Source organism: Oncorhynchus mykiss, chromosome 11, assembly GCF_057628025.1.
Source record: "Oncorhynchus mykiss isolate SJ-2025 chromosome 11, ASM5762802v1, whole genome shotgun sequence".
NCBI lineage: Eukaryota > Metazoa > Chordata > Actinopteri > Salmoniformes > Salmonidae > Oncorhynchus > Oncorhynchus mykiss.
Genome location: NC_143032.1, coordinates 31,756,879 through 31,770,446, shown reverse-complemented (window position 1 = coordinate 31,770,446; position 13,568 = coordinate 31,756,879). Strand labels below are relative to the sequence as shown.

The 13,568-nt window shown below is 39.6% G+C and overlaps 1 long non-coding RNA gene across 1 annotated transcript in view; it reads left to right on the top strand.

Moving 5' to 3' along the window:
* The window catches only part of LOC149979551 (uncharacterized), a 34,470-nt gene extending 23,882 nt beyond the window's left edge, over positions 1 to 10,588 (top strand). Inside the window, exon 3 of the long non-coding RNA XR_016484292.1 lies at positions 7,986 to 10,588. This is a non-coding gene — a long non-coding RNA (uncharacterized LOC149979551). The remainder of the gene's footprint in view (positions 1 to 7,985) is intronic.
* The last annotated feature ends 2,980 nt before the right edge of the window (positions 10,589 to 13,568 follow it).

Here is a 13,568-nt window from a genome sequence, read left to right as displayed (position 1 = left end):
CAAGGGCTTATAGCGGTCCTATGAATGGGGCCTAACCACCAGAGATGCATATCTTGTCCTGAATGTCAAACTCCGTCCACCTGCTGGCAGTAGGAATTTATATCGGAAATAGCAAGGCGGAGGGCATTTTTTGCCTACTGGCTGTATGTTGGAGAAAGCTTGTACTTGTCTGAGTCTTATAACCACCAGTTGACAACTTATATCACTTTAAGACATTAAGTATTACAATACTATTTCAATTTTCTCCAGCTAGATCGATGTGTCTCTGGCTCAAATTTGCCATTACCATCTTGAGAAGACCAATCTGTGGAAAGGCATTCCACCAATACACAATGCAAAGCATCTCCATCACACACACTGTGTCTGCATCCCAAATGGCACCCTATCCGCTATCGATCATTGTTGTTGTTTCACACCAACCCTTCAGCCAACACACCCTCTCAATACACTGACTGCACCCTTAGAAAAGCAATTTATTTTGTGCCATTGCCCCCTCAATTGTACAAAGCAGTCACCTGTGGTAGAGAAGAAGAAAATCACTGCACATAATCAGTTTCTGGAAACAAGTTCAAGTGTTGGCTTTTCACTGACTATAACATTTACACATTCCACCATCAATACTGTGGCCATATTCTTCACAACAATAAAACTCAAGCTTCAAACATTCAACCATGCAGTCAGTATACATCTCATTATGAAGTCTTCTTGAGGGTACTGGAAGTCTAGTAATCTTAATCTGCAGAGATTGTTTGACCAGAGGACAGTGTTGATCAAACTAAATATGCCAGGCGGTCACAATGGCAGCCAGTCAGACAGTCAATCCCTTAGGGCTAAATACGTCTGTCCACAACCGATTGCTTTTCTTTGTACCATAGAGACAACAGTGAACCCAAAATGCATTCTCTACCCTTTATATTGAACTACTTTTGACCACAACCCTAATTCCTTGTCAAAAGGAGTGCACTAAATAAGGAATAGGGTGCCATTTGGGACTCAGCCACAGGTTTCAGTGGCTGTGCATGCTGTTTTGTTAGTGTACCTTTCATTTTTCATTTCAGTGATGTCACAGGTGATATTTCTCTGAGAGGAATAATCCAGTCGTTTTTTATTTTCTCCTTTCTATTTTTTTCAGGTGACATTTCTTTCTGTCAAACGTACAGCTCCTCCACACGATTCTGTCTTGGAGCTGTACTGACAATTCTTTAAACATCATGGCTTGATTTTTGCTCTGACATGCACTGTCAACTGTTGGAACATAATATAAACAAGTGTGCCTTTCCAAATCCTGTCTAATCAACTAAATTTACCACAGGTGGACTCCAATTAAGTTGTAGAAACAGCTCAAGGATGATCGACGGAGACAGGTTTCAGCTGAGCTCAATTTAGAGTCTCATGGGAAAGAGCCTGAATACTTGTGTAGATAAGGTATTTCTGTATTTTATTTGTTATAAATGTGCAGAAATATTTTTAAAAAAAATTGCTTTGTCATTATGGGGCATTGTGTCTAGATTGATGAGGGTAAAAAAACATTAAATTATTTTAGAATAAGGCTGTAACGTAACAAAATGTGCAAAAAGTCAAGAGGTCTGAATACTTTCCGAATGCACTGTATATATAAACTCAGCAAAAAAAGAAACGTCTCACTGTCAACTGTGTTTATTTTCAGCAAACTTAAAATGTGTAAATATTTGTATGAATATAACAGATTCAACAACTGAGAACTTAACAAGTTAATCATATGAATAATGTGTCCCTGAACAAAGGGGGGTCAAAAACAAAATCTGGCTGCATTAAGCACTGCAGTGTATCTCCTCCTCATGGACTGTACCAGATTTGCCAGCTCTTGTTGTGAGATGTCACCCCACTCTTCCAACAAGGCACCTGCAAATTCCCGGATATTATTGTTTCTGGTTAGCCATGTTATATTGTGTTAATTTAAACTTCAAATTAGGAGTGCTAGCTCTGGAACAGATGGGGGTTCATGAGGAGAGGTTTGAGAACCTTCAATTTATACATAAGTGATCAATTGACACAAGTCCGTATGTAAGTTTCTCACAAGACATTTTTGCTGGCCATAATCACATTTAACATATACATGTACTTTTTCTTCTCTGATATCATGGCGGTCGGCAAATGATTGTTTAAGTGCCTGCCACCTCCTACTCTGCTGGAATGTACTATCAGTCATGATCTGCCCGATTATGTACTACCATGAAAATAAAATGAAATCCGAATAAATACCTACTAATGTCTACCCTCAGAAAACCCTCCCCAACTCTCCTACCCTTTAAACTTTATCTACATCATGCCAAAACACTCAAATTTAAGTCAACAACGATTTCAACAGTAACATCTTGTAACGGTTTTCTTTAGGCGAAGGAGAGTCGGACCAAAATGCGGCGTGTAGATTGCGATCCATGTTTATTAAACTGAAGCGACACGAATCTAAATACAAACACTACAAAACAATAAACGTAATGAAAACCGAAACAGCCTAATACTGGTGCACATAAACACAGACCAAGGACATCAGGACACTAAGGACAATCACCCACGAAACACTCAAAGAATATGGCTGCCTAAATATGGTTCCCAATCAGAGACAACGATAAACACCTGCCTCTGATTGAGAACCACTTCAGACAGCCATAGACTTAACTAGAACACCCCACTAAGCTACAATCCCAATACCAACACACCACATACAAAAACCCATGCCACACCCTGGCCTGACCAAATAAATGAAGATAAACACAAAATACTTCGATTAGGGCGACACATCTGTTACCCCCAATATCTCTTTTGCCTTCTCCACAATAACCTTCAGCCTGGCATTTCTGCTTTCCACAACCTGAGTTGTATTGATAACCTTACCAATAAAATCTATGAAGTCAACTTTATTCATTATCAAAGTGTCCTTTGACACCGCCCATTCATGAGCACAAGATTTCTGAATAGGCCTTGAAACCATGCCAGGTCCAGCAGAAACACCGGCCCTGACATTAGGTCCACTTAGTACATGAGCAGCCATTGAAGCTCCATCAATACACACTGTAGTTCCACCAATCTGTCCTACAGCCTCTGCATATGATACATGACTAATTCTATATATCTGAGCCTCTTTAGCCCCTCTCTGCACCTGGCATCCACCAATTGTTACACCTGAAAAATGCTTACACATTTCACCCTCACCCTTGACAGAGAACCCCTCAAGAACCCCTTAAGAAGAATGTAGGTGGATTTTGTTCTTTAAAAAATATACAGTGGGGAAAACAAGTATTTGATAAAATGACGATTTTGCAAGTTTTCCTACTTACAAAGCATGTAGAGGTCTGTAATTTTTATCATACGTACACTTCAACTGTGAGAGAATCTAAAATCCAGAAAATCACATTGTATGATTTAAGTAATTCATTTGCATTTTATTGCATGTCATAAGTATTTGATTAACTACCAACCAGTAAGAATTCCGGCTCTCACAGACCTGTTAGTTTTTCTTTAAGAATACCTTACCTTAAGAATTACCTGTATTAACTGCACCTGTTTGAACTCGTTACCTGTATAAAGGACACCTGTCCACACACTCAATCAAACAGACTCCAACCTCTCTACAATAGCCTAGCCAGTCTCCAGACCTGAACCCAATAGAACATCTTTGGAGGGAGCTGAAAGTCCATATTGCCCAGTGACCGCCCCGAAACCTGAAGGATCTGGAGAAGGTCTGTATGGAGGAGTGGGCCTAAATCCCTGCTGCAGTGTGTGCAAACCTGGTCAAGAACTACAGGAAACGTATGATCTCTGTAATTGCAAACAAAGGTTTCTGTACCAAATATTAAGTTCTGCTTTTCTGATGTATCAAATACTTGTCATGCAATAAAATACAAAATAATTACTTAAGAGGTTACTCTGCATTTCTGCCATTATGTTTACCTATCTAGGGTATGTGGAACGCTAGCATCTGGCCAACATCACGTAAAATTGCAGAGCTCCAAATTCAAAATACAGGAATACATATAAGCATTCATAAAATATACAAGTGTTATACATCGGTTTAAATATTAACTTCTTGTTCATCCAGACGCTGTGAATTCATGATAAATGTAATGTAGCACACTCATTTTGGAAGTTATCAATCTGAAACTTTGCACAAGTACTGTTAGCCTCTTATATTTTTCACTGAAATTGTCCCCATCATCCTATCTGAATGTTTGTTTTATCATGTTCATTTTAAAGATGATGATACAAAAATAAACCAGATCTATTGTGTGTTATTCTCCTACATTCAATTCACATTTACACAAACTTCAGAGTGTTTTCTTTCAAATGGTACCAATAATATGCATATCCTTGGTTCTGTGCCTGAGCAACAGGCTGTTAGATTTGGGTATGTCTTCAGGCGGAAATTGCACAAAGTAGGGGGGGAGCTGCAAGAGGTTAAAGCCTGTCTGAGGAAACAAGGTCATAGGAATGATTTAACAGCTAGTAAGGTTTAGAGACAAAGCACTATAGTCGTGGCCAAAAGTTTTGAGAATGACACAAATGTTAATTTTCACAAAGTCTGCTGCCTCAGTTTGTATGATGGCAATTTGCATATACTCCAGAATGTTATGAAGAGTGATCAGATGAATTGCAATTAATTGCAAAGTCCCTCTTTGCCATGCAAATGAACTGAATCCCCCAAAAACATGTCCACTGCATTTCAGCCCTGTGCTTTTTGTGACTCCTCTCTTTGGCTGGAAAAAATGGCTGTGTTTTTCTGTGACTAGGTGCAGACCTCAGATAATCGCAATGTATGCTTTCGCCGTGAAGCCTTTTTGAAATCGTACACTGTGGTGGGATTAACAACAAGTTTATCTTTAAAATTATGTATAATACTTGTATTTTTGAGGAATTTTTATTCTGAAATTTCTGTTGTTTGAATTTGGCGCCCTGCACTTTCACTGGCTGTTGTCATATCGATCCCGCTAACGGGACTTCATCCTTAAGAGGTTTTTAACACAGGTGTGAGTGTTGATGAGGACAAGGCTGGAGATCACTCAGTCATGCTGATTGAGTTCGAATAACAGACTGGAAGCTTCAAAGGGAGGGTGGTGGTTGGAATCATTGTTCTTCCTCTGTCAAATATGATTACCTGCAAGGAAACACGTGCCGTCATCATTGCTTTGCACAAAAAGGGCTTCAAGGGCAAGGATATTGCTGCCAGTAAGATTGCACCAAAATCAACCATTTATCAGATCATCAAGAACTTCAAGGAGAGCGGTTCAATTGTTGTGAAGAAGGCTTCAGGGCGCCCAAGAAAGTCCAGCAAGCACCAGGACCGTCTCCTAAAGTTGATTCCGCTGCGGGATCGGGGCACTACTAATACAGAGCTTGCTCAGGAATGACAGCAGGCAGGTGTGAGTGCATCTTTTGGAGAATGGCCTGGTGTCAAAAAGGGCAGCAAAGAAGCCACTGATAATCTGCAAAAGCTACAGAGATTGGACTGCTGAGGACTGGGGTAAAGTCATTTTCTCTGATGAATCCCCTTTCCGATTGTTTAGGGCATCTGGAGAAAAGCTTGTCCGGAGAAGAGAAGGTGAGCGCTACCATCAGTCCTGTGTCATGCCAACAGTAAAGCATCCTGAGACCATTCATGTGTGGGGTTGCTTCTTAGCCAAGGGAATGGGCTCACTCACAATTTTGCCGAAGAACACAGCCATGAATAAAGAACGGTACCAACATATCCTCCAAGAGCAACTTCTCCCAACCATCCAGGAACAGTTTGGTGACAAAATTAAGTTTTGATTAAGTGGGTTGGGGAACAAAACATCGGTATTTTGGGTCCATGGCCAGGAAACTCCCCAGACCTTAATTCCATTGAGAACTTGTGGTCAATCCTCAAGAGGTGGGTGGACAAACAAAAACCCACAAATTCTGACAAACTCCAAGAATTGATTATGCAAGAATGGGCTGCCATCAGTCAGGATGAAGTTAATTGACAGCATGCCAGGGCGGATTGCAGAGGTCTTGAAAAAGGGTCAACACTGCAAATATTGACTCTTTGCAACAATGTAATTGTCAATAAAAGCCTTTGACACTTATGAAATGCTTGTAATTATACTTCAGTATTCCATAGTAACATCTGACAAAAAATATCTAAATACACTGAAGCAGCAGACTATGTGAAAAATTATATTTGTGTCATTCTCAAAACTTTTGGCCACCACTGTGGAGTCAAAATGGTACCTATCATTATCATTTTGAACACTCTTACTGTATAGGAAAGTTATCTTTCCCTTACTTTAATACACAACTTTAAATATGCAATTAAACATTGCAAAGAAACTTATTGACAGAAATGGCTGGTCGTAGCGAGAGAGTCCCCCTTGTCCTACAGCAGTGGTTCCCAAACTTGTTATAGTCCCGTACACCTTCAAACATTCAACCTCCAGCTGTGTACCCCCTCTAGCACCAGGGTCGGTGCACTCTCAAATGTTGTTTTTTGCCATCATTGTAAGCCTGCCACACAAACACAATATGATACATTTATTAAACATAAGAAAGATTGTGAGTTCTGTCACAACCCGGCATGTGGGAAGTAACAAAGAATCCTTATAGGACCAGCGCAAAAATATTAATAAAATAATAATAATCAATAATTTTGTTCCTTATTTTTACCATCTTACATATAAAACCTTATTTGTTAATCGAAAATGTTGAATAACTCACCACAGGTTTATGAGAAGGGTGTGCTTGAAAGGATGCACATAACTCTGCAATGTTGGGTTGCATTGGAGAGATGCTCAGTCTTAAATAATTTTCCACACACAGTCTGTGCCTGTATTTAGTTTGCATGCTAGAGAGGGCTGAGAATCCACTCTAACATAGGACAGTGGTTTCAAAGGGCATCCGTGTCTTAACAGCGCAATTTGCCAAGGCAGGATACTCTGTGAGCAGCCCAATACAGATATCTGGCAGTGGCTTCTGATGAAATAAAATGTTCACAGAACAGCTTGTTGCAATTTTGAAGAGGCTCTCTTGTTTAGATATTGGTAAATGGATTGGTGGCAGGGCATGTAAGGGATAATGAATCCAGTTGTTTGTGTCATCCGTTTCGAGAAAGTACCTGCGTAATTGCGCACCCAACTCAACTTACTAATTTTCAGCTATATCACATTTGACATAGTCCGTAAACTTGAGTTAATTTGCACACAAAAAATCATACAATTATGGAAAGACCTGTGTGTTGTCCATGTTAATGCAGACAGAGAAGAGCTCCAACTTCTTAATCATAGCCTCAATTTTGTCCCGCACATTGAATATAGTTGCAGACAGTCCATGTAATCCTAGATTCAGATCATTCAGGTGAGAAAAAACATCACCCAGATATTTTATTTAACTTTGCAAGTCAATTAAGAAGACATTGTTATTTACAATGACGGCCTAGGAACAGGGGCAGAACAATCGATTTTTACCTTGTCAGCTCGGGATTTCAATCTTGCAACATTTTTGTTACTGGCCCAACCCTCCAATCACTAGGCTATCTTACGCCCCAGATAGGCCAGTCGCGTGAGAAACACGTCATCATGCAAGCGGTCAGACAAGTGAAAATTATTCTCAATAAAGAAAACTTAAAGCTAGTCTCTTAAAAAAAACATGTCAATACTTTTGCCCCTTGATAACCAGCTCACTTCTGTATGTTGTAAAGGTGTCACATGGTCACTGCCCATATCATTGCATAGTGCAGAAAATACACGAGAGTTCAGGGGCCTTGCTTTAACAGAGTAAACATTTTCCCTTTAGTGTCCAAAACGTCTTTCAAGTCGTCAGGCATTCCCTTAGCAGCAAGAACCTCTCAGTCGATGCTGCAGTGTACCCAAGTTGCGTCCGGAGCAACTGTTTACACGGTGGTTAGTCGAGAGCGTAACAGGTAATGTGGTTGGATGTACATTATTTGACTAGGCTACCTGTATTTGACATTGTGTTGTTATTTCGCTGAACACTAGATACAGCTCCAACAGATCCACAGAGAACGCATTCTCTACTGCACTCCACACTGCCTGCTCCCACCTGGATAAAAGGAATACCTACGTGAGAATGCTGTTCATGGATTATAGCTCAGCATTCAACACCTTTGAGCCCACCAAGCTCATCACGAAGCTCAAGACCCTGGGACTGAACACCTCCTTCTGCAACTGGAAGGACGGACCACCCCTAGGTGGTGAAGGTAGGCAACAGCACATTCACCACGCTGACTATCAACACGGATTTGGCATGGGCCCTCAGAATCTCATAAATGTCTGCAGCTGCACTATTGAGAGTATCTTGACTGGCTGCATCACCGCTTGGTATGGCCATTGCTTGGCATCCGACAGCAAGGCGCTACAGGGGGTAGCGTGTGCAGCACCATAAATCACTGGGGCCGAGCTGCCTGCCATCCAGGACCACTATACCAGGCGGTGTAAGAGGAAGGCCCTAAAAATTGTCACAGACTTCAACCACCCAAGTTATAAACTGTTCTCTCTGCAACTGCATGGCAAATGATACCAATGAACCAAATCTAGAACCAACAGGACCATCAACAGCTTCTACCCCCAAGCCATAAGGATGATAAACAGTTAACCAAATAGCTACCTGGACTATTTGCATTGACCCACTTTTGCCCTAACTCTTTTGACTCATCAAATGCACTACTGATATTGATTTATTATCTATCCTGTTGCCTGGTCACTTTACCCCTACCTATATGTACATATCTACATCCAGTACCTCATACCCCTGCACATCGACTCGGTACTGGTTTAGCCAAGTTATTGTTACTCACTGTGTATTTATTCCTTTTGTCATAATTTTTCTTTTTTTTCTCTGCATTGTTGGGAAGGGCCTTTAAGTAAGCATTTCACTGCAGGTCTACCTACACCTGTTGTTTATGAAGCAGGTAACAGCATTTTTTTTATTTGATTTTGAACAATAATATGTTTTGCGACTAGTGGCAAACAGTTCACCAGAGTTTTTTTTCTGGCGAATAATTCTCTCAACATTCTATTTGAATCTTTTGCAAACCTGTGGAAACAATATGTATTGCCACTAGAGGCAAGCATGATGAACATGTAAATTCCAAGCCCAGTAACCATTGGCAAGAAGAAAAATTGGTAACACTTTACCTTGTGTAAATTAATTAATATGTAACGAAATAGTAATACATGTATTTAGAACATAGTAGTTACATGTAATTACTATGTAATTATTATGTAATTACACTGTAATAAGTGTTTAGCGGTTATTGCACAGGTTATTACACAAGTGAAACAAGGATATGTAATTACAAATTAGCTTGTCAGAGGTTATTCCACATGTGTAATTACTCATGATTTATGTATAAGTAATTACAAGATGTCTTGTTACAAATATAACTAACATGTTCAGTAATTACACTTTTGCAGTTTCCTGTGTAGCACCATATTAACAATGCATCCTATTATGTAGCTTTGTTACATGTAACTACATAAGTCACTACCACCAAAATAAGCTAGGATAGGACTGTCAGCTGTTGTAACAATCCACACCCTTTCATTAACTACAGCTTATGTTATCTTATTTCCATATTATTTGGCTTAAAGGATATACTGAGTTAAATGTAAGAGCAATGTCTTTCCAATGAATATGCATGTATCTATAATGTACCTACTCAGGAGCAAGGACCTTAATGTAAAGCGAAACACATAATGGTATAACCTTTATAAAAACGATGTACCTGCCTTTGAAAAGGGATTTAAGGGTGTATACCTCTGGCTTCAAATGTGTAATGTAAGTGAAATGTTGTTTAAAATAATATAATGTATAATGTTAATGTTGTCACGCATTAGCAAGCAGCTTCAAGTAAAGTGAAAAAACGTTTTATTACAATTATTGGGAAAATACATTTCAAAGTAGAATAACTGTTACAGCACCTATAAGTGCACTTTCAATGCAATTATTATATTTCACGGGACATATCAAAATGTCAGTTATTACAATGTTGTTATGAAGAAAAAGATCATAAGTACAATTTTTCTACACAGGAACAAGCAACTTCATGTAAAGTGAAACACATCATTAATTACTATGTAGTTATTATGTTACAACGATGGCAGACACCCAATATACACTACCGGTCAAAAGTTTTAGAACACCTACTCATTCAAGGGTTTTTCTTTATTTTGACAATTTTAAGAATCTCAAATATAAAATATATTTTGATTTGTTTAACACGTTTTTGGTTACTACATGATTCCATGTGTGTCATTTCATAGTTTTGAAGTCTTCACTATTATTCTACAATGTAGAAAATAGTCCAAATTTAAAAAAAAACCTTGAGTGGGTGTTCTAAAACTTTTGACCGATACTGTAGTACTTTGTTGTAATCAATGGGAATCCACCTCAATTTAGGAAACACGTTGTTACTGCACCTTTAAGTGTAATTACTATGTACTTTCAATATTATTAAATATTTTGCAGTGTATATCACAATGTCAATTGCTACAATGTCGTTATATAGAAAAGTATTGTAAATACAATGTTTCTATGCAGGAACTAGCAACTTAAAATAAAGTGAAACGCATTTTATTTACTCATGTAATTAATATGTAGTTACTATGTTATAAAGTGTTTTTGATTGTAGTAGGTGAAGATACGTAAAATACTTTCTTGAGGGTTGGTGCATATCCTGTTGATCGGATAGTGATATGTTTGAAAGCAAAGGGATCTAGAGCTCCCATGTCATGTGATATGAAACATCTTTACGTGGAATAATGAAACACCTTAATAGTAATTATAGGATCCATAGTTCCAAAGTCATCATGACTTTGGAACTATGGATCCTATAATTAATATTAATGTGTTTCATTATTTTGACAGGGTTATAAGCATGTTTTGTATCTATCAGTATTTTTTGGGTCAATCCACGTAAAGATGTTTCATATATATACTGAGGTTGATATAAATGAAAAGTTGAGATTATGTTGTTTTCATCAAAATAGAGATTGCAGGTGTTGCATGCATTTAAAGGGCTGGTATTGACCGCTATTTAAATTGACATGGCACCGGGTACTCCCGGCTCCATTTCCTCTAGGGAGTGCATGCTAAGAGTGAAAATCTTACAGCTGATATGCTAATAGGATGTATTTCAAGAGTTGAGAGAGTACTCCTTTCTTACTTTCTTTACCCAACCAGTACAGTGCCTTGCGAAAGTATTCGCCCCCTTGAACTTTGCGACCTTTTGCCACATTTCAGGCTTCAAACATAAAGATATAAAACTGTATTTTTTTGTGAAGAATCAACAACAAGTGGGACACATTCATGAAGTGGAACGACATTTATTGGATATTTCAAACTTTTTTAACAAATCAAAAACTGAAAAATTGGGCGTGCAAAATTATTCAGCCCCTTTACTTTCAGTGCAGCAAACTCTCTCCAGAAGTTCAGTGAGGATCTCTGAATGATCCAATGTTGACCTAAATGACTAATGAGGATAAATACAATCCACCTGTGTGTAATCAAGTCTCCGTATAAATGCACCTGCACTGTGATAGTCTCAGAGGTCCGTTAAAAGCGCAGAGAGCATCATGAAGAACAAGGAACACACCAGGCAGGTCCAAGATACTGTTGTGAAGAAGTTTAAAGCCGGATTTGGATACAAAAAGATTTCCCAAGCTTTAAACATCTCAAGGAGCACTGTGCACGCGATAATATTGAAATGGAAGGAGTATCAGACCACTGCAAATCTACCAAGACCTGGCCGTCCCTCTAAACTTTCAGCTCATACAAGGAGAAGACTGATCAGAGATGCAGCCAAGAGGCCCATGATCACTCTGGATGAACTGCAGAGATCTACAGCTGAGGTGGGAGACTCTGTCCATAGGACAACAATCAGTCGTATATTGCACAAATCTGGCCTTTATGGAAGAGTGGCAAGAAGAAAGCCATTTCTTAAAGATATCCATAAAAAGTGTTGTTTAAAGTTTGCCACAAGCCACCTGGGAGACACACCAAACATGTGGAAGAAGGTGCTCTGGTCAGATGAAACCAAAATTGAACTTTTTGGCAACAATGCAAAACGTTATGTTTGGCGTAAAAGCAACACAGCTGAACACACCATCCCCACTGTCAAACATGGTGGTGGCAGCATCATCGTTTGGGCCTGCTTTTCTTCAGCAGGGACAGGGAAGATGGTTAAAATTGATGGGAAGATGGAGCCAAATACAGGACCATTCTGGAAGAAAACCTGATGGAGTCTGCAAAAGACCTGAGACTGGGACGGAGATTTGTCTTCCAACAAGACAATGATCCAAAACATAAAGCAAAATCTACAATGGAATGGTTCAAAAATAAACATATCCAGGTGTTAGAATGGCCAATTCAAAGTCCAGACCTGAATCCAATCGAGAATCTGTGGAAAGAACTGAAAACTGCTGTTCACAAATGCTCTCCATCCAACCTCACTGAGCTCGAGCTGTTTTGCAAGGAGGAATGGGAAAAAATGTCAGTCTCTCGATGTGCAAAACTGATAGAGACATACCCCAAGCGACTTACAGCTGTAATCGCAGCAAAAGGTGGCGCTACAAAGTATTAACTTAAGGGGCTGAATAATTTTGCACGCCCAATTTTTCAGTTTTTGATTTGTTAAAAAAGTTTGAAATATCCAATAAATGTCGTTCCACTTCATGATTGTGTCCCACTTGTTGTTGATTCTTCACAAAAAAATACAGTTTTATATCTTTATGTTTGAAGCCTGAAATGTGGCAAAAGGTCGCAAAGTTCAAGGGGGCCAAATACTTTCGCAAGGCACTGTATATACACTCAATAAAACAGAGATGCTTCTTTAAACTTGTTGGGGTCCGATTGCCCCTTAGCCTCCAGACCAGCCCTTTTGTCTCCCACACTCTTTCAATGTGTTGTGTGTGACATCTTGTGTGAGGATCCACAAAGTTGTTTGTGTGGTTGACTGTCTGGTGATTGTAACCCAGCCTATTCAGAGACCTGGTGTGCTCTCCAGCAGTCATTCATTCACATGTTGTCTGATTATAGGGATTAACATTTCCTGTGAACGGTTTTCCAACATTTTAAAAACTGGGCGCCATCAATTGTGTTTGACCTCCATCATCCCAAACACCAAACCATGTCTTCTCCACGATGGCCCCATCCTTCCACAATTATAATGAAAGATAGGAACAAGTGCATATCATTATTTGGTGACAGGAAGTTGTCCAGTGGTTAGTCACGCCTTGAAACGGCGGGGGATCAGTAAATCCATGGGAACTAGCATAGTGTCACTTAGGACCAGTGACAACCTGATGAGTGGACATGGGGGGAGATCCTGGATGGAGAAGGACCCTGGACGCGGGCTGGAAGGTATTGCTGTCCAAGGGGGCAGATGGAAGCAGCGAGAGCGGAACGGCAACTCTAGGAGGAGTTGAGACAACAACAAAAAAAATGTTTGGGGGGGGCATACGGGGAGATTGGCAGAGTCAGTGTTTAGACCTGCGCCAACTTCCCGTGCTTACCGTGGGGAGCATGTGACCGGTCAGGCACTGTATTATGCAGTGATGCGC